Source organism: Bidens hawaiensis, unplaced genomic scaffold (assembly GCF_021521415.1).
Source record: "Bidens hawaiensis isolate Kalapana, Puna unplaced genomic scaffold, B.hawaiensis_p1.1 tig00009039_1, whole genome shotgun sequence".
NCBI lineage: Eukaryota > Viridiplantae > Streptophyta > Magnoliopsida > Asterales > Asteraceae > Bidens > Bidens hawaiensis.
Window position 1 is genome coordinate 556,856 of NW_027491661.1, and position 15,494 is coordinate 572,349.

Genomic DNA, 15,494 nt, shown 5'->3' on the forward strand with positions numbered 1-15,494 from the left:
TGGTCCCGCAGGAAATGCCTCCCAATGGTGAAGGACTCCGCCTGTCCCCGCAGCCTCGGATACAAGCCATTAGGGACTGGCCACCCGCGCAGCATGGCTACACGCACAAGGCACTTAACTCTCCCCAGTGTCACCTGAAGGAATGAGCAAAGGCGGGAGGGGGAAAACTCCCGCCTAAATGAGCCAGTCCGTATGATGGAGGATCTTTTGTGTGATACCTGACGAGGTACAGACAAAAGATCTGACCAAGAATGCGACAGCTCACTGACAGCAGCATGGCAGACAGCACGCCACAGCACTGTGACCAATAGCCGCCGCCTACCCACCAACTCCTGCCATACCACGTGCCTAGCCTGTAGTTGGCAGAAGAGGAAGAGTGCACGACACGCCTGCTCTGTGTCAGCCGCTACCTATCCACCACTCACAGGCAGGGCACGTGCATAGGTTACAGTTGGTAGCGTGTTGGGCCGGCTAAACCCCTTGGAAACCTACCTTCGGCTATAAATACCCCAATGGTATGATCATCTTAAAACATCTTATCTTATCATAATATACCTGATATCTGCTCTAGCAATCTCTTAATATACTTTTATATTTAAAGAGCAATCTAGTCTGATTCTCACGCCGGAGGGTGGTCACAAGGAGGAACCCCCCCCTTCTCAGTGACGAGCTCACGGTGTCTGTTTTGCAGGTTATCAGAAGAACCATCTTCCAAGGGTCTAACCCCTCGTGGGAAACAGCTATCCAACCCCCAGGTTACCAGTAATCTGCCCGGGGTCTGGTTAGTGTTTCTTCATTGGCGCCATCCGTGCATAAAGCTAGAACTACAATTTTCTCCAGTTTTTTCAAAACTTTCTACAAAAGATGGTTAGAGAAATTCCGGTAACCACAACCCCAGCTATTGGGGGGAATACCGGCAACACAGTTTTTACAAACACTACTCCGGCTACCGAAGCCGGAGCAAGTGAAGTAAATTTTACGAACACTACCCCACTTACTAAAGCAGGGGCAAGTGCAGTAAATGACCGCCTACTGGGATCCACCGATACCCAGTTTGAAAAACGAAGACTCCCCCGCCAGACTCTCGACGAAGTCAAGGCATGGGCGGAGGCACGACAAAAGGAATTCCAGGCTGAGTTGAACGAACGCTTGCGTTCCGTGCAACAGGCCGACGAATTCGAAAACTGGGAGGATGACTCGGAGGAATCCGACTCCGACGCGAACCCTCGTCATAAGGCAAAAGGGAAGCGTAAAGAAACGGAAACCCAACCGAAAAGGCATTTTGGACAAGCCTTCAAACCAAAAAGCATAGATGGAAGTCCACGAGACTTCTCTAAAACGTTCAGACCAAACGTTACAAACGCAGGAACGTCCAAATTTGCAAGGGACATTGCTGAAGCAATTGCCCCGAAGAGTGCTAAACAAATGCCTAACATAGGCACATATGACGGCCTATCTGATCCAGACGATCATTTGAACAGGTTCATAGCGGGGGCAACCGTTAGCAATTGGACGGAACCCACGTGGTGTTACATGTTCCAAATGACGCTGGTAGGGGCTGCTAGGGCGTGGTTTGATCGTTTACCGGTTAACCACATTTACGACTGGGCAGACTTCCAGCAGAAGTTTAGCCAACACTTCAGCCAGCAGCGAAAGTATACCGAGGAGCAATGGACAATCCTCAAATGCACACGGGAAGAAGATGAATCTCTGCCAAACTTCATCACTCGCTTCAACTCAAAGAAGTTAAGTTTGGGCAATATCAGCGAGGATCTTGTTCGCGCAGCCTTCATCCAGGGCGCGCAGGACCCAGAGCTTATCCGCACCCTAACGGGTAAAGATGGAATGCCATCCACATGGGATGGCATCATGACAGCAGCCAAACGCTATGCGGAAACGGAGAAGCAACTGGGTAGAGACCTTCCGCAGAGCACAAACCTTTACACCCAGAGGACGAGAGAGGACAACGTCCTCACCGCCCGATTGAACAAAAAACGGAAGCAAGGCATTTGGCAGTCAAGGGTAAACTTTGACACCTCATCCGGCTTACAGCACCGATTGGGTGAAAGGGATAATGTAAAGCCGCACCGGAACTCCAGATGGACGCCACTTACCAAAAGCGTCACTGACATATTTGCTACTGAAGAGCTCCCATGGCCAAAGCCTCCAGAAATCCGACATCGTCACGATGCTGATCGGAGCAAGTACTGTGACTATCACAGAACAAAAGGCCACAACACTGAAGAATGCATAGACGTAAAAGACATGGTCGAAACATTCGTCAGAGATGGGACGCTCGCGCACCTCGTGGCGAAATAAAAGCTAAGCAGGCAGGCAGGTGCGTGTGGAACCACGGCTGGGGTAAACACGAATAAAAAATCAGCTTCAATATGGAGACTACATGCTGCGTAAAGAACGAGATCCCGAAACAGGTGCGTGTCGGCTCGATGGCGCTCCCATCCCAACGACACGGAAGGGAGCTCATTTACACAGTTTGCATGTAAATCAATTCCAATCTGTAAAGAAAAGGTCAAAGAGCCACTTCTAATGGAAATGATTCTCTTTAAAAACATCGAAGCTGATGATTTTACATTTACACTTTTCTGAACTAATATGCCGGTTTTCACCGCATAATTACGTCAAGTCATTGCATGGGAAGGCGGTCTTACCCGCACGAACCCAATAATGTGGCAAACCTTCACGCAGGTCAGTCGAAGGGAAAAAAAAAAAAAAAAAAAAAGTTCAGCACCCAAAAATGAAAGTGCCGGTTTATCCGCATGAATCATTAAAGGAAACTGAATAAAAACCTATCAACAACCGCGCGTCGAATGGTTAAACTATGCAACACTGGTGACGGCATTCACATTACGTGAAGTCGTTGCGTGGGAAGGCGGTCCTACCCGCACGAACCCAATAACATTGCAAACCTTCACGCATGTCAGTTGAAGGGAAGGTTAACTTATCCTCAAAAGGATGAGGAAAACCTACACGCAGGTCAGATATAGGTCTACAGTTAAAGCCATCCTTCTAAGTGCAAGTGACGGTTACACCCGCACAATCACGAAAGAGGAAGCGAAAACTTTAGTCCATTATCAACCACGTTCAAAGGTTAACTTATCCTCAACAGGTAAACCTACACGCAGGTCAGATATAGGTCTACAGTTAAAGCCATCCTACTAAGTGCAAGTGACGGTTACACCCGCACAATCACGAAAGAGGAAGCGAAAACTTTAGTCCATTATCAACCACGTTCAAAGGTTAACTTATCCTCAACAGGTAAACCTACACGCAGGTCAGATATGGGTAAAGTTATGCCATCCTACTAAGTGCAAGTGACGGGTCTACCCGCACAATCACGAAAGAGGAAGCAAAACTTAACTTATCATCTACCACGTTAAAAGGTTAACTTATGAACACTTAAAGGATAAGAAAAACCTACACGCGGTCAGATGAAGGTAAAAGTTCAGCCATCCTACCAAGTGCAAGTGACGGTTATACCCGCACAATCACGAAAGAGGAAGCAAAACTTTAACCCATCAACCACGTTCACAGGTTAACTTATTCTAAACACTTGGAAAATTGCTATTTTAAACTGAGTATGCAAGTCATAAGTTTATAAAGCAAAGAATCCAATGAAAGGAATAACAATCGTATATTTCAATGATATATTACAACAGTGGCCGGGTAACTACCCGCCTAAAAGAAATCTATACAAAGCTAAGTCTATCCTAGCAGTGGGAAGGGATCTTCAGGATCAGGCTTCAGGGCCACCTCCGCTTGGACCAGCACCGTCAGAGCGCGGCTGCCCAAGGAAAGCCTTAAGGATGTTTAGCCCATCATCAGCAGCAGCAGCTTCATGCACCTTCTCCACTACTGGATGCGGAAAGGCAGCGTACTGGTTCACAGCTTGGTCATAAGCAACTTCAGTGTTAACATTGAATAAAGGGAAGTTGGAGAGCGGAAGGCCTCTCTCAGCAAACCCTAGACCAAGCAGGAAGCCAGTCTTCTCCCCATCCTCATGAGAAGCGTTGAGGGCTGCGCTCATTGCATCGTCGTAAGAGGTCTCTGAAAGGACCCGACGCACAACCTACAAAAGAAAATTACAAGTTACATTTTCTAATTACGAGCGTAAAGCGTAAAGAAAAAGATAAAGATACCTGAGGCAACGCTTCTCGAAGCAGCCATTGGAGGGTAGCTTGACTTTCTTTGTAAGCACGCTCGGCTCCGCTTTTATCAAGGTTGGCAAGTTGAACTTCCTTGGCGGCAGCTTCTTCAACGCTTTTGAGTTTCCTTTCAGTGCGGTCAAGCACCCCCCTCTGGTCAAGGATCTCCTGCAGCTTCTTGGCATCTTCCATTGCCAAGGCGTCATGAGCATGCTGAAGAGCCTTTAATTTGCATTTAAGCTGCTCGTTCTCTTCGCGAAGTGGCTCAGCAACAGCTTCAGCCTTGGCAGCCCTCTCAGTTGAGTTTCGCGCAGTCTCCTTGGCCAGCCGAAGCTGTTCATTCACAGCTTGGGCAGCCTTGGAGCGGGCCTCGAGTCGCGCCTGGACTTCAACCTCGAGGGCCTTGAATGCCTTCTCCTTCTCGGCTGCGGCAGCGGCCAACTGCCGGTTCTCCTCCCGAAGAGCCCGCGCTTCAGATACATCTTTGGCGCGAGCTGCTTTTAACTTGTCGTTTTCACGACAAAGCAGCTCGACGCGGGGCTGCATCCGGGCTTGGAGAACCCGAAGCTCATTGGTTAGCCTACCCTCCTGGTAGCTAGCCATGGCTTCCCCCAACGCACCATGAGGAGCAGCGTGGCGAGCCCAATCCACGCACTCCACAGGGGTGCGAAGGGTTGTTCCTCGGCGTATGTTCCATCTTGGAACATACACTTCATTGGAATCCGACACTGCAAAAGAAACAAAGGCAGTTAGGAAAAGATGACAAAAATATACAAAGGAAAAAGAACCCTACGTACCTGTAGGGTCAATAACAGGCCGATAGCCACCAAACCCATCACCTGAGCCTAAAGGAAATCCATCCAACAGGTCAGGCAGACGGGAAGGTGGCATAGATCGGCGGGAAGCCCGGCGCGTACCTGATGGTCCGGCCGTCGGTGCCGGTGGCGCAGTTATAGTGGCAGCCGCTGTGGTAGCCATTGTTGGCGCCACCTCCTCAGCAACAGTAACCGCCGGCTCCGTGAAAGATGCTGTAAAAATTGCACTCACGGCCGGCGGAGACACCTTCTCAGCTGGAACAGCCTCAGGAAGGCTGGAACCAACGGAAGCAGGCGCAGACGCCTGGGTCGACGCCTCGGGAAGGCTGACCGAGCCTACCGTCATTGGCGGGGGAATACTTGCTCCAACTCCACCCTGGAATGCGTCAACATCCACACCTGCACAAGCAAAAGTGTTAGAAATTTATTTGAAACAACAAATCTAGACAAGAATTATGGGGGTACTTACGGGGTTTCTTGAGCTTGAATGCACGGACGAGCGGGGGCGAACCCGATGGAGCCAGCCTCTTGACACCGGTAACCGTCGTCGTCACTGCCTCCCCGGAGGTAACAGCTACAGCCTTCGAAGCGGTGGTCTCCTCACCACCAGGCTTCCCCGCCACCTCTGCACTATCTGACTCGGAGTCAGATAGGACTACCGGGCCGGCAGTGGACACCTTCTCCTTACCCTTCCCGGCGGCAGCCTTTTTCTTCCGCACCAACGGAGGACCTTCTGCGGATTCCTCAGAAGAAGAAATGTCAACAACTCCAGCAGCAGGCACAGCATTGAGGGGTTCAGGGTAGAAGATAGGCTTACCTGGCCGTCGGTGGCTCAGGATCTCTTGACCCGGCGGGTAAACCTCCACGAACCGACTCGCAGTCTGCTCTAGGATGGGCAACTCGTTCTCGTCCAGGGCACGAGTACCCATCCGTGCGGGACCATCTTCCTCCCGCGGATTCAGGAGCGACTGAAGATCGTTACCCTCTGAAATCAACAAGAAAGTTAGAAAAAATCGAAGTCAGCAAAAATAAACAAGACATACCATAAGGGACAGAGTTCGAACCATATTCGAGGACGATCGGAACCTTATCCGCATTCGCCGCCTTCCACACCCGGCTCATCCCCAGCATCACCATCGCCGACTCCGGAAAACGGAAAACCGGGGACTGGACCCGGGATATCTTCGCGAACCATTCCGCCTCCTCGTAGTTGATGGCGGGAAGGTTCGGAAGCGTCTGGCCATTCTTGAACTTCATGGCAATGGGGATGGCTCGAGCGGATATGAAGAAGAACTCTCTTCTCCACGAGCGAAGACTCCGCTCGGTGGTGCAAATCTTTAAACCCTTAATCCGGGTTGTAAGACTGTACCACCCCTGGATGCACCTCCAAGTGTAGAAGGTCATCAGGCGGTCCACATGGGGCTCGATGCCCAGAATCCGGCACACCCATTCAAAGTGCCGGACCTTGGCAATGGCCATAGGGTGCACCTCTGTCAGGTGCACACCGTGCCTCTCCAGGACACGGTACACAAACTTTGTCAACGGAAACCTAAGGTTTCCGTAGACAAAGAATGCAGCATAAACCCCGATCTTGCCACTAGGGGCATCGTACACAGTATGGTGGGGTTCAGGAAACTCAGGCTCGAGAGACTCGAGCATGAACTTCCTGACGATATACTGGTACAGATCGACAGGAAGAGAGCACTGGCATTCGCCAGCAGTCTTCTGGTCATCAGCGTCATGAGAAGACATGGTGGAAGAAAGATGAAAAGAGATTTCAGGGTAATGCTTTACTGAACAGAAAAATTCGCCGGAAATTACTTGAGAAGAAGAGATGAAAGTGGACAGTGTGAATTGCAAATAACCCTCTCCCCCTTTATATAGTAATCGCAATTAATGCGATGAATTTAATACGAAAGAGAGAGAAATCAAAGGTGCAATGAAACTATGACACGTGGCAAAAAGCAAGCTGGCAACAGCTGTTGAAAGGACGTGTGCCAGTAATTTCGCGGCCACGCGCCCGAAAAATCGAGCCCACGCGCCTGAAAAAGCGACTGGAATGACCAGGTTCTGTCACGTCACCATAACTTCCTGCACGTCCTGACACAGCCAGAAGAAACCGTCGCACGACGTTTCAGAGGTTTGGACTGTTCCGATCTTTTCACCAACTCTTCGAATTTCAAAATTCAAAATTCGAAAATATTAAAAAGTAAGCGGGAAAATACCCCTTTACCCCTTGGCAAACAAGTAACCGTAAGACGGATGCGGGTACAGTGTAAAGGCAAAACCCTTCACATACCTAGCACCCGCAGGGAATTGAAGCCAAATAAACCTTGGCAAACAAGTAACCGTGAGACGGATGCGGGTACAGTGTAAAGGCAAAACCCTTCACATACCTAGCACCCGCAGGGAATTGAAGCCAAATAAACCTTGGCGAACAAGTAACCGTAAGACGGATGCGGGTACAGTGTAAAGGCAAAACCCTTCACATACCTAACACCCGCAGGGAATTGAAGCCAAGTATTCCTCGGCAACCAACTATAAGACGGGTGCGGGTACAGTGTAATGGCAAAACCCTTCACATACCTAGCACCCGCAGGGAATTGACGCCAGGGATACCTTGGAAGTAAAGTAACCGTAAGACGGATGCGGGTACAGTGTAAAGGCAAAACCCTTCACATACCTAGCACCCGCTGAGAATTGAAACCAAGAAGGATCTTCTGGGCAATGCTTGCGGAAACGGAAATAACATCCCCGCATAGCGGGACCATCGAGAACTACGTTGTTTGAAGCTCCAGGATGGAATTGGTGGTCTTTACATAATTGATCACTATGTTCAAAACTACCAAAACCTCATGGAAAATCCATACAACTGGGACTCAATGCTCCTGACTTGCGAGGAGGTTACAGACCTACCCGCATCATACCCAAAGACCAAGCAGGAAACTCGGGCATTTCTGCAAGTGACAAGGACTTCCGCGGGAAGAATCCCCATGGAAAACCTTACAAAAACCCTTTTCAAAACCCTCTGCTTAAGTCCAAAAGTTCACCTCACTTTATTAAACATGCATGAGACGAACATTGGACTGGGGGGACTTGAAGAGGTAGGTCTCAGCAGAGCCCAGTTGGACCCGCAAGACTCACCTTAAACAGGGACGTCTGCGCAAAGACCAACTGGTTCCGCAGGACCAACCATGCTCGGAGACATGACGTCCTTACGCGCAGTATGCAAGCTGGTCCCGCAGGAAATGCCTCCCAATGGTGAAGGACTCCGCCTGTCCCCGCAGCCTCGGATACAAGCCATTAGGGACTGGCCACCCGCGCAGCATGGCTACACGCACAAGGCACTTAACTCTCCCCAGTGTCACCTGAAGGAATGAGCAAAGGCGGGAGGGGGAAAACTCCCGCCTAAATGAGCCAGTCCGTATGATGGAGGATCTTTTGTGTGATACCTGACGAGGTACAGACAAAAGATCTGACCAAGAATGCGACAGCTCACTGACAGCAGCATGGCAGACAGCACGCCACAGCACTGTGACCAATAGCCGCCGCCTACCCACCAACTCCTGCCATACCACGTGCCTAGCCTGTAGTTGGCAGAAGAGGAAGAGTGCACGACACGCCTGCTCTGTGTCAGCCGCTACCTATCCACCACTCACAGGCAGGGCACGTGCATAGGTTACAGTTGGTAGCGTGTTGGGCCGGCTAAACCCCTTGGAAACCTACCTTCGGCTATAAATACCCCAATGGTATGATCATCTTAAAACATCTTATCTTATCATAATATACCTGATATCTGCTCTAGCAATCTCTTAATATACTTTTATATTTAAAGAGCAATCTAGTCTGATTCTCACGCCGGAGGGTGGTCACAAGGAGGAACCCCCCCCCCTTCTCAGTGACGAGCTCACGGTGTCTGTTTTGCAGGTTATCAGAAGAACCATCTTCCAAGGGTCTAACCCCTCGTGGGAAACAGCTATCCAACCCCCAGGTTACCAGTAATCTGCCCGGGGTCTGGTTAGTGTTTCTTCAATATAGGTATGGAGGTTCCATATTATTATGTTAAGGTTCACCCTTAATAGTCATTTTAGGAAAGAAATATCTTTTTTTTACGATCTCTCACATGAAAGTGGAAATTAGAAAGTCACCAATGCAATACACAACACACATATATATATATAAGTTTCAACTTGAGTATATACTACTTCAAGATAGGTAGCTTTCGGCAATGAACCTTCTTGGGTGAAAACTGTCATATGCACTTGTCAACCTATGAGCACGATGTTTACTTAGGAACATGCATTTCGTCATTCATCACATTCGTGTATTAGTGTGACAATACTTTACTCCGATCTTTGTTTCAACTTTCAAGACCTTAATGTAATCATTGAAGTCTTTAAGATTCTTTAATTTTTTGAGTGCTATCCTAGAATTAAGTCTTGAAAACTCTAACATATAATAGTAATTAAAAGCAAAGAGCTGTTCTAATCTTTTAGCTATAGGAATACGTAGGAGGTTTTAATCCCCATTGTGTTTAAATTGTGAGTTGTAATTACATGATTTGGTCTCCTTTTATTGATATGTTTATCGTAATGGCTTCAATTTAGATAATTTCCATTTGGTTCAAGATAAACTCTCAAGTGTGTGTTAACAAAAGCGTAAATATGTATTGATGATTGTGATTAGGGTTTACACAAGATAACATGGTGTCTAAGTTTCTTGTACTCACCCTCGTCGATTTAAAGAAAATACAAAAATTTGTTCTTTTAGGGCATTCTCATCAACTCCATCATCTCTAAATCTAAAATTACACTAAAAACACTAAATTTTATCTCTCATTTTCAATTAAATAATAATATTTTATGCCTTTATCATTACACTTTCTTTCTCTTTCATTCACAACCACTTTCAACAAATATTAAAAAATTATAAGGGTGAATAGTAGCTTTTCAAATATACAGAAAAATCACTGTATTTTCTTTCTCACATACTCATAACATGACAACACTCTAAAGCACCCTCTAAATTATAAAACCGCACTCACAAAATTTAATGATTTGAATGTAAATGCTCTTACTCCACATCACCATTGCTAAAATTTGATGAAAAACTATAGGGAAAATTCCCAAAATAAGCATTTATGAAAACAAATTTCTAGTTTTAGGTATTATTTGCAAAAAATTCCAGAAATAGGTATTATAAATTAGTAATGACGAATAGTTTGTAGAACCAATTAAAACTTGTTGTGTATCCTTAAACTAACCTTAACGAGCACGTTCACTAATCATTTACTTGTCACGACTAAATAAGTTTCATGTCTCGTAATCAACGCCCACGAGTATTTCATAAGTCTTTTAGTCGTGACGACTAGTTTACCCGGTTTACATTACCTACACGAGTAGTTTATTAGTGGTTAACTCGTCGCGACTAGTTTAACCTTACAATCTACTCGCCGCGACTAAATGACTTATGAATTACTCGTGGACGTTGATTATGAAGCATGAAACTTATTTCGTCGTGACGAGTAAATGATTAGTGAACTGCTCGTTACGGTTAGTTTAACGACACGTGACAAGTTCTAATTGGTTTCTACAAATTACTCGTCATGACTAATTTATGATGCCTATTTCTGAAACTTTTTACAAATGATACCTAAAATTAGAAATTTGTTTTCACAAATGCTTATTTTGCGGATTTTCCCAAAACTATAGTAATTCCCTATATTTTGAGACTCATTGTGTATCTATATATTTATGGGAATAAGAGCATTCATATCTAGTCTACTATCTCTACTCTAACACAATATATCATAAAATATAACACAATGGCAAGCAAAATATAACACAATACTGAGTAATATAATATAATGCTAAAGGAAAAAGTGAAGAAAAAAAAACACATGATGATCTTAACAAAAATTCTAAAATCTACAAGCTAGAAATTTGATACCCTTCCTAGTTTTAGAAAACTATAAATTTGAACCCAACCCTGTCTTTAACTCTATAATTTAATTAAAAGTTGCATTTCTTTAAAAAAAAATTCTCTCTTATTTCTTAAAATCTCGCACATCTCATTCTTAATTTTACTCATAAACACTTATTTTATTACTTTTTTCGTTTGTATACATTCACAATAATTTGATGGAGAATAAATGATAGTTTTGCTTATATAAAAGGTTACTATACCATATATAAATGATGGATAATTAATGTAGTGTGTTTATTTTTAATTTTATTTTATATTTTAGAAATGAAGAAGGGAATGATGACTGGATTATGATTTGTGAATGTTATAGCTATGGGATGTTATAAAAGATGAGAGAGATAATTTTAAGCAACTTCGATTTTTTGTTAAACTGATAGGGCATAAACTCATTCCTCTTGCCAAATCATATATTCTCTCTAGGCAAACCTTTTGTAACTTAAAACGTGGTAGCAATGTAGCATCCTTTGACAAATGACATTATGTAATCTTGTAAAAAGAAACCATTTAAAGGGCAATTGTGACATTCGTCAATTTCGGATCTTGTTTGTATTCGTTTTTGCATTTGTTTATTATGTAAACCGACCCGATTTGTAAACCGAAACTTATGTTATAATCAAAATGATGGATTTATGTTACAATATTGTTTCACACTTGTTGAGTCTTGAAAACATCCTATTTTTATTTTTATTTATTTATTTATTTATTTATTTATTTATTTTGTTGTTTTTTGTTTTTGTCTTGATCCATTTTGCATGAAAACTCTCGTGTCTCACACCCATATTTGACCACCAACATTACCCTATATATACACCACCTTTCCTCTTCATTTTCCCTTGCTACAACTCCAAAAAAAAAAAAAAACTCTCTCAAACATCAAAGATTCAAGGTTATTTTCTTAAGTGTTCTTGAAGGATTTTGGTCTTTCATCTTAATTAGTTTATGTAGTCTTATTAATACTTGTTTATGGTTGTGCAACATATATATAATATACACCCCTTTTTTATCTTTGGTAGTTACTTCTCCGATTCCGGTCGGTGAGGTTTTGGACCCCATAAGGCAAGGCTTCATGGAGGACTTCGTGTCCTTGATATATATACATCTATATAACTTGTTTATACATATTAATCTTGCTTATTTTAGTTTGTTGGTCATGTTTACAAATTCTATGGTTATGGGTTTGTAGAATCTTACCTCGGTCTTAACCCGAAACACGATCCGAACCGAAAACCGAACTTTTGTTTAAAGACTTTATTGTTAACTTTTGGTATTTTTTTATTTGTACATTATTATACAAGTTCTTTAGTTTGTTGGTTATGTTTACAAATTCTATGGTTATGGGTTTGTAGAATTTTACCTCGGTCTTAACCCGAAACACGATCCGAACTGAAAACCGAACTTTTGTTTAAAGACTTTATTGTTAACTTTTAGTATTTTTTTTATTTGTACATTATTATACAAGTTCTTTAGTGTTTGGACATGTGGAAACCATCTATGAACTTGTTGTGAGATGGAAACCGAACCAAACCGATTCTTGCTCGTTTAAGACACACAAGTGTGTTTTTTTTAGCCATCAAGACTTGTATATTTCTTTAAAAATAGTTACAAATTGATTTTTAAATATTTTCTTAAGTACTTGGAAATGTTGGATCCAACTTGATCTCATAACAAAGTTTGGACCGACAAAACCGAACACTCGCTTAACGTGCGTTGTTAGTTCTAAAACAATGGAACTACATACTTGGTTAAGTCTTATTAAATTTTATTGAGTTATCTCATAACATTCAATATTTTGGAAAGTTGACTTTGGGTTTGACCAATTATCAAGACCCGAACCGACAACCCGAACACTCGATAAAAAAAACCCGTTTTAGTATCTTTATTCCAAAGGGATTTGCATTCTTGCATTTTACCCACCTTATTACTTAACATAGGTTGAGTAAATATTAAGGTTAGATACTTTAACCCGATTTCGAGCAAACTTACATTTTTAAAGGGTTATTATTATAAATTCTTAAATAGTCACATTTTAAACCTTGAACTTTAATTATTTACATTTCTCAACATTTATTTTGTTTAAAGACCTTCAAGACAACCTTTCTAAATTCAAGACTTCTTTTCTTTTTAGGCATTGTGCGTTAAACTCGTCGTTCCGACAAATCTCCAAATTATCATCTTTTAAGTTTACCACTTGAAGGTGAGTACTTCATACCCTATTTTCCATCTTTTATTTTGGGGGTAACATTTCATACTTATTCAACAAAATGCTTTGTATTTGAATCTTAAACCACAAACGTAGTTGTATACTTTACCTAAATAATTGCTCGATTGGGTGTTTTATGCTTATATGCCTATGTGTTTATCGCTTTTGGTTGGTGGAACTATAAAATCCTAGACTATTTGGCATCCCCTTATAGCAAGGTGTCGTTAACGTAATGCAATTAACGATAACTATAAAATCCTAGACTATTTGGCATCCCCTTATAGCTAGGTGTCGCTAATGTGTTTAGCGATATCTATTTATCCAAATTAACACTTTTATTTATCGTTTAGTATGCAAGTTTTGTGGCTATCTTTATTATATACTAATATGATTAAACTTATGAATTGCTCACCGACCTTTGTGTTGACAAACTTTATTTTATGAAATGTTGCAGGTTTGCATCTTGGTTGATTTATGATTGTGAAGAAAACGACGTCAAAGACCTTAGGATATTAGTAAAAATGAACAATATCAATTTGCCATATTTTGTGATATCTTGTTTATGGTTATTTTATGGATAATTGTTATGTGACATTTTCGATGTTGTGAAATGAAATGAGTTTATTAAATACTGTCACTTTAATTAGTGTCATATGCTTATGGATAATCGTTACACCTCGGCATGTTCCGCCGCATTTGGTCGGGGTGTGACAGCAATTGTCTATCGCAAGGTATACATGCATATTGGTTACACATGTTTTGGCAATTTCAAATATTTTTCTAAAAATGTGATTAAACTCATAATATTCTTCTCAATTACGTACCTTTAATGATTTTTTGATATTATTTCCCATAATTACCGTACCGTCACATCCTAGAATGTGAATCCTTAAGTGTTCTTGAAATAAACATATTGATCACATTCATATATCTTATGTTCATTTTGTCACATCACGTGACATTTCAAAATCCAAATATGACTTGGTTGCAACATATTAGCATTCATGGTAGATACTTTATCTTTATTTTTATAATTATATAAAAAACTATCATGTTTCTATCATTTTTAATTAAATAATAATTCACTCATAATCATTTTTAAAAAATATTAAAAAACCTATACAGTACGAATAAATATTTCTTCAAATTTACTCATAAACATTAACCTTTTTTTTTCATCCACTCATAACTACCCAATAAAATATAAAGAACGCACTCACATATTTATGTAGAAGCTGTTCGGAATGCTCTTACATTCTTAATATTGTAAATTTTAAAAGTTATTAAACTAAACAACAAAATAAATTATGGCCTAGTTGTAGGAGGCTTGGGTTCTTCACGGGAGATCCAAGTTCGATCTCCGTTTGTGTCACTTTTGGTGGATTATGAAAAATGAAATATTTGAGGAAGGCCTTGTGCAAGGTTGTCACTTCAAATCCCGGGCTTCGTCTCACTATGTGTTATGCCAGAGAGTTTTGCTCTTGTAACGGCACAACGACTGTCAAGTGGCAGCCGACAGTATGGTTTCCCGAGTCAACGCCCAAGCTAAACTCTGAAGCCAACGTGGATCCGGTTAAGATAACATTGTCTGGCCTAGATGCAAAAAGTCGTCGTTATAAAAAACACAACAAACTAAATGATTACACACTTTGTGAATGAAAACTAGGGTGAAAGTTGGGATGGGCCGGTACATGTACTAAAAATATTGTTACCGAAAATCGTCAAAAATGGATATGAATACTAATACTGAAAATACTCAGTATGGTATGATAACAGTATCAAAGACAAAAACTCGATAAAATATCAATATCATATCAGTTTGATAAAATATCGATACCCGATATCATTTGTTTGAAAGCAAAACTACCGACTCTACCGAGACGTAGAAAATGTTAATTAATTGGGAAAACTCCCAAAATAGCTCCTTTTAGAGAGAGAAGTCCCAAAATAGCCATTTTTTCCTCAAAATATTTTATAATTTGGACTGTCAAGACGCATTGGGAAAAGATAAAAACAAAGACGAGATTTATAAAGAAAGTCAGGTAAAAGACGAGATTTGGGGAAATAATGTCGGTAAAGTCCAAATTATTTGTAATCTTGGAACAAAAGTTCAAATTTTTCAAAATTTTTTTTACTTAAAAATACCGTCTTGAGAGACTGTTTTTTTATGTTTCCTACCTTTCCCATCCAAATTTTCAAATTCTTGGAAACTTATATTTTTTACAATTATACCCCTGAACCACCATCACCACCTTGAACCACCACCATCACCGACGCCGTCAGCCCCACCCCATCACAACCACCGTTACTACCACCCGCCCGCCCAGTCTA

The 15,494-nt window shown here is 42.2% G+C and overlaps 1 protein-coding gene across 1 annotated transcript in view; it reads right to left on the reverse strand.

Moving 5' to 3' along the window:
* LOC143530850 (uncharacterized) overlaps positions 1–15,494 on the reverse strand; it is a 207,031-nt gene that overhangs the window by 16,226 nt on the left and 175,311 nt on the right. The gene's annotated exons all lie outside the window — the stretch shown is intronic.